Below are 10,062 nucleotides of genomic sequence, written 5' to 3'. Positions count from 1 at the left end.
GTCCTTCCCTCTAGAGAAACTACCCTGCCCTCTGACGGCTGGGTTAGGTACTCCACCCACGGACTCACAACTTCTTTCACTTAACACTATTCTGGTGGCCTCTTCCTTGTCTCTGCTTTTAGCGTGCTAAGGTACTTGAGGGCAAGAATTGTGCCTCCTTTAGTATAGGATCTTCATAATGTTAGTGTTATGGGAGTCTCCTCCTCCAGTGCCCGTGGTTCTCGGTCATGCCACTTTGAGGAATGAAGAGGTAGACCAGAAGAACAGTGGTGGGCGGCCATGCGAGGCTGACTGAGTGATAGTCAAGTTCATTGAGTGATAGTACAAAGCTCACAAAGAGACAGGGGACCCGAGAGGGTTGCCACCTGAGTTTCTGATTCTAGGGGTCTTTATGGGCTTGTTGGCAGGAGCTGTTTTAATCTGATTAACCTTCCAGGTGCCTGTCACCCAGTCAGGTGGGAAAAGGTGGAGGGCTCCTTCCAGGGTGGTGTAAAATCATTTTGAGGGTGGTTTCTTCTTAGGGCAAGGGACCCTGTCCCTGCCTGCCTTTCTTCCAACTCTCCTCCCTCACTAGTACACAGCAGCTGATCAATCAATATTTGTTACGTGAATGAATATTATAAAGGCTGGTCGTATCGCCAACGTCTAGCATTGTGTGACCACCTGTGCCCTACAAAGCTTTATTTACTGCTTAGATCAGCAGTTACTCTGTCAAAGTTTGGCTAAAACAGTTTTTTTTACGAGGGTCACTACCATGTTGGGTGACTGTCTTCCCGAACAAGCCACTATGGTTGGTCGTCCTGTCATCATGATATAGCACATACCTTCCTAATTTTCTCACTGTCCCCGGGCCTTCTGTATTTGTGCTTGCATATACGTAAGAGTTCAAAGACAAACTTTGTGTCTTTGAGTTTGCTTAAAATTAATTTTCCTTAAAATTTCCATAATTTTTCTTAAAATTATGCTTTTTATTTTTAAGTACACATAGTGGACATGATAAACTACAGTCATCTTTGACTCCCAAGAGGGTTCCTTCTACATAATTACTGTTTTTAGTTTGCGTGTAGCTTTTGGGTATTCATTTAAGCACGTACGTGCATGTTTACCAAAACAAACTTATGGAAATGTACAGTATTATTTTAGGGGTAACTTATTTCCAAATGTATTATGCAAATTGCCTTTAAATTTTAAAATTCATTTTTAATGAGAATTTTCTCGCATTTATCATATATAATTAAATGCAGCTAAATATAAAGGACAAACCAGCATGACTAAGTACCCACTTACATTTATTTAAATTCTGAGCAGTCTGGACACTAAAAAAATACAGGTTCTGAAAAAGAGATCAGGAAGTCCAAGTATTAATGTAAAAATAAGTTATAATTTGGAACCTGGGAGGAGAATGTCTTTTTTTTTTTTTTTACATGATCTCTACAGTCAGCATGGGGCTTGAACTCCCTACTCTAAGATCAAAAGTCAGATGCTTTCCCCAATGAGCCAGCCAGGCACCCCAAGGAGAATGTCTGTTTAAACTATATCCTTCTATAGAGAAATTCGGGCAATTTTGTAATGCTGTTCTTTGGTTCTAAGCAACATAAATAAATTTGACTAACTTAAGACATAAAGGGGGAGGCATACTGTATAGTCTGTAGACTTGATGGAAAACTAGAAAATCAGGCTTAGGAACATCTGTTGTCTCAGTGTTGCTGCTGTAATAAATGTCCTCCAAATACATTTTCAATCCTTTCAGTCACAAATCTCCATGTACAAAGTCCTGGAGGGGAAAAAAAAATGTCGTTATTCTGACTTGTGTCATAAATCCACCTGTTAGCTTGGAGTGTGTGTGTGTGTGAGAGAGAGAGAGAGAGAGAGAGAGAGAGATTGGGAGAGAGGTCAGGGGAGAGGAACAGGGGATAGTATGGTACCGTAGAGTGACAAGGGAAGCTTCATTTCCAGTCCCCTCAAGATTATGCACGACAGGGAGCATCCTTTCTCTGTAAGAAATGAGTTTTTGTCAGGAAGAGGGAAAATATGCCGGGCAACCAACATTTTTGACAATTGTCTCTGTGAAAATAATGTGTCCTTAAGCAAAATTTTTCCAGATAGTCAAAATGCTCAGCATAGGCTCGTTTCATGCAGTTACGAAAATTTTTCTAGAAGGGAAAGTAACTTTTTCCTAATAAAAAGGTGTCCACATATTCTTTGCCTGATAATGACCCATTTCTCTAATTATCGTGTATCTGTTGAACAGTGCAGCTATCAGGCACGGTTGTAGGTGCAGTGACGGTAGCTCACAGGAGGCCAATGCTGCCGTCCTGGAGACTACATTCTAGTGGGTGACTTCACAAAAAATAACGAGACCCACATGATAATTTCAGATAATAAATCAGGATAAAAGCAACGGGGATATTTTAGATGTAGTGATCAGAAAGGACCTCAGTGGAGGTGACATTTCAAGGGAGAATTTAATGATATAAAAGATCATGGCAAGCAAAACTTGGGGAACAGTCCAAGGGGTGAAAACAGTTAAGTACAATATTGAGGAGCAGGAAAGGCTTGGCATGTGAAGGAAACCAGGTTATGCCCTCCTGAAATGTGCTACTTTGGCATAAGGGATTATTTTGAGTTGAAGGCATTTGAGAAACAGCAGACGCAGGGGAAGCTGTGTATCCACCTGCTTCGTGTCTAGGACGGAGGATACACTTCTCTTAGTGAAAGTCTACCCCTCTCCTTCCGAACCAGAAAGAAGAGGACTCTCATCACTAGAAACAGTCTCATTGCCAGTGCCAGAGGCTGTGTGAGATTGGGTCTGTGTAACAAATCTTCTAATAGCCTTTATCTTCCATTTGCTCCTATCCTAGATTTAACTTCTCGTAACTTACCAGTCCTTGAAGCCGTTTTCTTCGTCTCGTCACTGCTGCAGTTCATTGCTCTGCGTTAAACGGTGTACAGCCCCCGGTTCTATCCATGTTCCACCCCCCTTACCATAAAGGCTTCTGTATGAATACATAATATACTTTCTCTGGTTGATCTGTCCTTTGTCAGCTTGTGGGACCCCAGGCACTACACCTAAGAGAGTGGGGGGAAGAGTGATTTTCTTCCCGTGCGCATGTTCAGGTCACCGTGAGAAGAACTGCGAGGCCAGAGCTGGTGATAGAGCAGGAGAGGGGTAGGAGGTGAGGCCAGGCATTACACGGGTCGCTGGAACAGAGAAGGTTTTCTGTGGAGTCTAGAATCCATTATAAGTGGGTACAGAAGCTATTGAAGGTTTTCAAGTAGGGAAGTGTGTGTATGTGTGTGTTTTAAAGATATTTATTTATTTATTCGGCAGAGAGGGAGAGAGAGACACACAGCGAGAGAGGGAACACAAGCAGGGGGAGTGGGGGTGGGGGGAGAAGCAGGCTTCCTGCTGAGCAAGGAGCCCAATCCGGGGATCATGACCTGAGCTGAAGGCAGTCGCTTAACCAACTGAGCCACCCAGGCGCGCAGGGAAGTGTATATTTTGACAGCCAAAGGGAGAATGGATTCAGAGGGTGAGGGTAGAAGCAGGGAGAGTATTGGTTTTTTGTCCAGATGAGACAGTAAGGGGTGGGGGCTTGGGTTCACATGGCAGCTGTGAAGGTTTTAATGAGTCGGTTTCCGCTCCTTAGTTACGAAGTACCCAGAGCCTGCTGGCAGATTGGGTGGAGGGAGTGAGTGAAAGAAAGAAACCAGGGATAACTCCTATGTTTTTGGCTTGAGCAACTCAGGAAATGAAATGGAAATAATTGGAGGAGAGGCAGAGTTTTGGTGTGGGAAACAGGGATTTTGGCTGTGATAAATTTGAGGTGCCTGTTGGACATTCAAGGGGAGCTAGCTGTTGGTAGGATGGCCACATCTCGGGCCTCAAGGAGAAGTAAATCTTGGTGTTCACTGTACACTTGGTAATTAAATACATGGCCTGGATAAGTTTTGGGGAGAGTGTAGGTACAAAGAGAAGAGAGCTGAGAACTGAACCCCATTTGGGGGAAGAAAGACACAGCCAAGAGGGGCTGGGAAAATGGGCTTTGGAGAACTTTGAAGAGAAAGAAGGATGAAACAGACATTTGGGTGAGAGGAAAGGTGAATTTACTAGGGTACAACGTGCGATTGCTCCACCCTGTCAAGAACGTCACTGAGACCCGTGACCATGATTTTATTTTATATTATTATTTTTTAAGATTTTAAAAAATTATTCCTTTATTTGACAGACAGATCACAAGTAGGCAGAGAGGCAGGCAGAGAGAGAGAGAGAGAGAGAGGAAGGGAAGCAGGCTTCCTGCTGAGCAGAGAGCCTGATGCGGGGCTCGATCCCAAGACCCTGGGATCATGACCTGAGCGGCAGAGGCTTTAACCAATTGAGCCACCCAGGTGCCCCCGTGACCATGATTTTAAAGTTAGAACCAGTCAGCACTGCTGTATGTTCATTAATTGAACCACTTTTGGATGTCTGGGTGCAGGTGCTGGGTAGGTAGAGACTGGGTTATCACCAGAGCAAATTTTGCTTCCAACTAAGAAAAATAAAGAGAGGGGCGGGGCACTTCATGGTGCGATCAAGGGGGTGATTATAATGATGAACCATAAGAGGACAAGCTGGAGAAATGGGTAAGGAGAGTAAAACTGGACAGTGGAAGTGCTGGGTTTCTGGGGAGGCTGAAGGCTTCCTGAGGGGAGCAGGCAATCTGGAGACCTGGAAAATGGTGGTCTGAGAATGGGAGGGCCGGAGTAGCATTTCAAAGACAGGAAGTACTCATCGGAGATGAAGGGGTCAAGGACCTGAAAGGCCAAGTTGTTGGTTGGCTCAGACTTGGCTGTGGGATCACCAAGACAGGTGACAACAGTTGATGCCAGTGAGGGACATAGAAAAGCAGGAGCTTTAAAGCCTCCAGGAGCGAGGGTGAGCAATGGGAGGTTGACAGATGGTTGCAAAACCAAGAGGTAGTGGAGTTGAGATTCCAATGGCATGTTCTTTAGAGAGCTGAATTTTTGTGGGAGCGGGGAGGGGAACCAAACCCTGGCATTGTGGTCTGTTGAATGTGGAAGGAAAGAATCTCACTTGCATGAGAAATCTCCAGGAGGAGCCATGTACCCTCAGATACGACTGGGGATCACACAGTAGGGAATGCTCAGAGAAGTATTGGAAAAAAGGAGATGTTTGCCAGTGACCTCAGTGAATTCCACAGGATGTAGTAGAAAAGTCTGGGTGCTTCAGGAAGATTGGGCCGGTCAGGTAGTACAGGGCTGTATGGGGAGAAGAGTCTGGTGACGGTAGATGATCTCCGGAAACTTGGACTGTCACGGGTCACTAAGGCAAACAGAGAGTTGAGGCGAACTGACACTGGTCCCGGCAATCTTCGGAGAGGCTGGGCGGTCAGTCCGTGTACAGTTTCTTTCTCTGGTTTGCACTCCTCGGTAGTTTGGATGGTCAGCCTGTGGGAGGACCTCTCTCGTCTGGGAGTTCCAAGTGTTTCCCAACCCCCAGCCTTCTGATGTTCTTGACAGACGAAGGTTCCTCATGCCTCACTGTCCTGACCGCCCTCTTCTGATTACCTTCCATGTTATCGGTACCGTTGTGAGCATGTGTTTCCTAGAACAGAATATGGGATTCTGAATGTGGATGGGGAAGTACAAAGTGGCCCTAATGTGTCGCCTCTTCTGTTTCAGGTGCTGTTCTTATACTCATTGACCTGTTCATGTTTCTCAGTGCACGGTGAGCAGTCCTTCTGGGAAAGGTTCCCCTTACCCTGTTAGAAGTCTCTCCTGTCAGTTCGTCCTACGAGCCCACTCTTAGAGAATCATGGAAGTTCTTGAGCCAGATGGGTTCAAGATATTGTTCAAGTCAACCCATTAAAAAAAAAAAAAAGATTTTACTACTTTTTGAGAGAGATGAGAGAGAGAGAGAGAGGGAGTATGAGCAGGGGGAGGGGCAGAGGGAGAGGGAGAAGTGGACCCCCTGTTGAGCAGGGAGCTTGATGAGGGGCTGGATGCCAGGACCCCCGGATCCTGAACTGAGGAACTGAGCCAGAGCCAGATGCTTAACGGACTGAGCCACCCACGTGCGTCGCTAACACATTTTATGGATGGGAAACAGACTTCCCCTTAGAGTAAGTGAAGAGTAGGATTTGATATTCTGAATCAAATACTTGGCTGGTTTAGGAGAACAAAGGATTAATGAAATCACTTGCAACTGTCTCAGTTTAGGACTGTGACTCTAAACCTCTTCCTCTGGGAGGAATTGGAGCTATTCTTTAGGGCAAAGGGACATTTTCCTGGTGGTAGGGGATTTGCACATTGGGATGTACTGACAGCCTTGACTCAGGCCTAACTTGGAAGCGGGGCGGCTGGTCCCCCCACTTCACAGAAGGTGACCTGCCTTGGTATTTTGATTTATTTCTTCCATCCTCTTAGCATTTTTATTTGCAAGTTAACAGTTAGTCCTTGATTTTGTTCTTTTTAAAAATTGTCTCACTCAGGAAAGTACCCATTCAGTACTTCTTTTTCCACCTAATAGGACTTTTAGTTTTTATCAGATGCCCTGAGCATATGCCCTGATCCCTCCTCTGACCAACATAGCCTGACCTGGCCTATTCCACACATTGGTTAAGGCTTTACTGCCCATTAACTGTTGCTTCTATGATCACAAAACCAAGTCCCCGTACTATAGATTCACCTACCTTTAATAACATATAAGAAAATGTGCTTAAAATGAATTTAATAGGTCTGCCAACATTAAATAACAACATTAATTTTGAGAAAATCATTGGCATCTTAGGCTGGGTTAGTGAGCCTGCCTTTTGTTGCCCAAGAACAAAAAATACAACAATAAATTGAAAGTCATCTAAATTGCTAAGTATCAACTTCTTAAATAAGTAACTATCGTTGTAGGATGATTTATGTACCTGGGTTTATTGAAAACAAACACTGCTGCTTCCTCTCATTTCTCGGCAGAGGAATTTAGATAAAATCAATTTTTTAAGAAAGATTTTATTTTTAGGGATGCCTGGGTGGCTCAGTGGGTTAAGCCTCTGCCTTTGGCTCAGGTCATGATCCCAGGGTCCTGGGATCGAGCCCCGCATTGGGCTCTCTGCTCAGCGGGGAGCCTGCTTTCCCCTCTCTGCCTGCCTCTCTGCCTACCTGTGATCTCTGTCAAATAAATAAATAAAATATTTTAGAAAAATTAAAAAAATAAAAAAAATTATTTTTAAATAATTTCTACACCCAATACAGGGGCTTGAACTCAACAACCCCAAGATCAAGAGTTGTACACTCCACTGACTGAGCCAGCCAATCGCCACTAAAATCAGTGTTTTAATAGTTTCTTTTGCCCCCTAGGGAGAACATCCTACTTAGTGAACATCTATTGTCTTAGCCCTTCCATCCATTCCCTACCTACTTTAGCTGGTATGGAATCAGCTGAACCAAGATTTCAACCATGGTCATGCCATACCCTAATTTTATGTTATTTAACTTCTTTGAGTCTCAGTTTTCTTCTTTCTTACCTACCTTCCTTCCTTCCTTCTTTCTTTCTTTCCTCTTCCTTCCTTCCTTCACTCCTTCTCCCTTTTCTGTTTTTCCTTCCTTCCCTTTCTTTTCCTTCCTTTTCTTTCTTATGTAAGCTCTATGCCCCATGTGGAGCTTGAACTCACAGCCCAGAGATCAAGAGTTGCAGTCTCTTCCAGCTGAGACAGCCAGGCACCCTGAGCCTCAGTTTTCCTCATCTGCAAAAGGGAGACAATGATACTTATCAGAGCTATTTTGATATCATGGATTTTGAGAAGAAAGGATTTAGTAAATTGCTCTGCTTTTGAATAAAAACATTGGAAAAACTGATTCAACTCAAAATCTTCATTCTTACATTCTTAGGAATAGAATAATAGAACTTCAAATAAGGAAATCAACTCTAAACCTTTTTCTGTCTGAGAACACCCTCCTAGTGGTGAGGAAGCAGAAGGCTGGGGAGGACAAAACACAAGCAGTCACCCCGCAGCCTCCCCCACCCCCACTCCTGGGTGGACCCCGTGTGGTGTTCTTCCGGGAATCTCCCAACATCTTAATGTTAATGCCTTTCTAGAGGGAAAAACAATCTTAGCTTGATAATAGCCAGGCCTCCAGCATCCGGAAGGTCTTCTTTAACATATGAAAATCCTTTTGAAACCTCCCTTTTCCTTACTTTCTCCCAGTTTAGGGGTATATACTCAGCCACTTCTCAACACCCCAGGGCAGCCGCTCTTTCTGCCCACAGGTGGTGTCCCTATGGCTTAATAAAACTGCCATTTTGCAGGAAAGACGTCTCAAGAATTCTTTCTTGGTCGTGGGCTCCAGACCTCACCCACCAAACCTGTATTCCAAAACTACATCAACAGAGCAGGGCCCTCAAATAAAGGTGGGACTCTCCCTGCCTCCAGGATTTTCAAGACTCAGTGGTTTTAATTCACAGCACTTGTTTGTGTTTTAACCCCATTAGAATGGTCCCATCCGGCTGGATTTAAGCTTCAGTCTATTCCATTTCTTAAAGGCCAATTTCCCATTTCCCACAGATTATAGACCTTGGACTCACCCGTTGTTAAATCTAAAATGCTGGCCAGTGAGTCTTCTCCTGGGTAAATTCCAAGTTGGGGTCTCTCAGGTAAACGGTTTACAGGACGAGGCAGAATTAGGCACTGCTCTTCCATTATTGACCAACATCTTACTCACTCCCTTGTGCTAAAATCTCTTTTCTAAGCACACAGTTATTTGCAGTTTTTATTGATCTTTCCTTGGCCTTTGCCTCTGTGGTCAGGAGTCTATTCTGAACCTTGCCGTTCAGCTTCATAGAATCCCCAGAGCTATTGAAGCTAATGTAGAACATGTACTTTAATAGCATCATGAAAATCTGGGTCAATAGATAAATTTAATTCAGTTGGAAGTAAATGTAATGTAATGCAGTCTACACCTTCCTTTTCAAGTAGCTCTTCTGTAATGGCTTGACGTCATCTCCCCCTGAGCTGGGCGATGACCCCTAGCGAAGAAGTAGGTAAGCACTCCTATATGCTGATACCTTGATTTTATTATCAGGACTTACTGTAATCTCTTACTGTAAAGAAGATTGTCTAGATCTTCTTTAGAGAATCCGGTAACAGTTGTGTATTTATGGGAATTTAGTCTATTCAGGTGGCATTTCAAAACCAAGATGAAGGATAGAATATTTAATAAATGATTTTGAGAAAAGCAGGTATAATTTAGAAGAAAAAGTTTATTCTTATCTCACAGTGTGCCATAAAATAAATTCCAAATTGTTTAGAGGCTTAAGCATAAGAAAATATACTATAATGTGTTAAGATAAAACGAAGATTGTCTTAGTAATTTTTCGGAGGGGAAGGCACAAGCAGGCATCCAACTTAGCCACAAAGAAATAGATAAATGGAAGTATGCTTTAGCCACAAAGAAATAGATAAACGGAAGTATGCTTATAAAATTAAAAGTGTTTTCATGACTGAAGTTACCATAAACAAAAATTAAAAAACAAGAGGCAGACTGGGAGAAAAATCTGTGCTGCAACATACATCATAAACAGAGTGTTAATGTTTCTATAACAGAAAGAACTCTTAAAATCAATTAAAAGCAAACGAACAAACAGTAGTACTTGTGGAATCCAAAAGGAAGAAAGACAAATGGCCCTTTTCCCTTTTACTTAAAAAGTTGCTAAAATTTCTGCATCTAATTCCAAAGTGTGGGACCAGTTCCAGTGTGTGTGGAGAGGGGGTTTCCCACAACCACCATCAAGCAAAGCAATTCTCCGACCCCAGTTCGGTGTCTAAAAGTTCAACTCAGTGCTGACACTATCTACCTACCCAGAGATAACATCAGATCACACAGGTTAAGGGCTCAGCCCCACAGGACAGCTCCCTGGCTTCAGATGCTAGTTGCAAGTCCTAACTTGTTCCCTGGGCTTCTGACACATTGGTTGTACATGAGAGGTTTACACAACCCCCACCTTTGGTTTGATTAATTTGCTAGAGTGGCTTGCAGAACTCAGAGAAACATTTCACTACTAGATCACTTGTT

General features: G+C 43.5%; 1 long non-coding RNA gene across 2 annotated transcripts; it reads right to left on the bottom strand.

The window, feature by feature from the left end:
- Positions 1-3,294: 3,294 nt before the first annotated feature.
- Positions 3,295-8,715, bottom strand: LOC309849851. Of its 2 annotated transcripts, XR_014303949.1 has the most exons (3): positions 8,576-8,704; positions 7,522-7,736; positions 3,295-5,605 (listed from the first exon to the last, which is right to left on the bottom strand). It is a non-coding gene; the product is annotated as an uncharacterized lncRNA (long non-coding RNA). The 2 variants fall into 2 exon arrangements; XR_014303948.1 differs by lacking the exon at positions 7,522-7,736 and having other exon boundaries at positions 8,576-8,715.
- Between the last annotated feature and the right edge of the window lie 1,347 nt (positions 8,716-10,062).

The sequence above is a fragment of the Mustela nivalis genome (genome assembly GCF_964662115.1).
Source record: "Mustela nivalis genome assembly, chromosome: 16".
NCBI classification, from domain to species: Eukaryota; Metazoa; Chordata; class Mammalia; order Carnivora; family Mustelidae; genus Mustela; species Mustela nivalis.
Note: the sequence above shows the minus strand (reverse complement) of the source record. Positions and strands in the feature narration are given on the sequence as shown.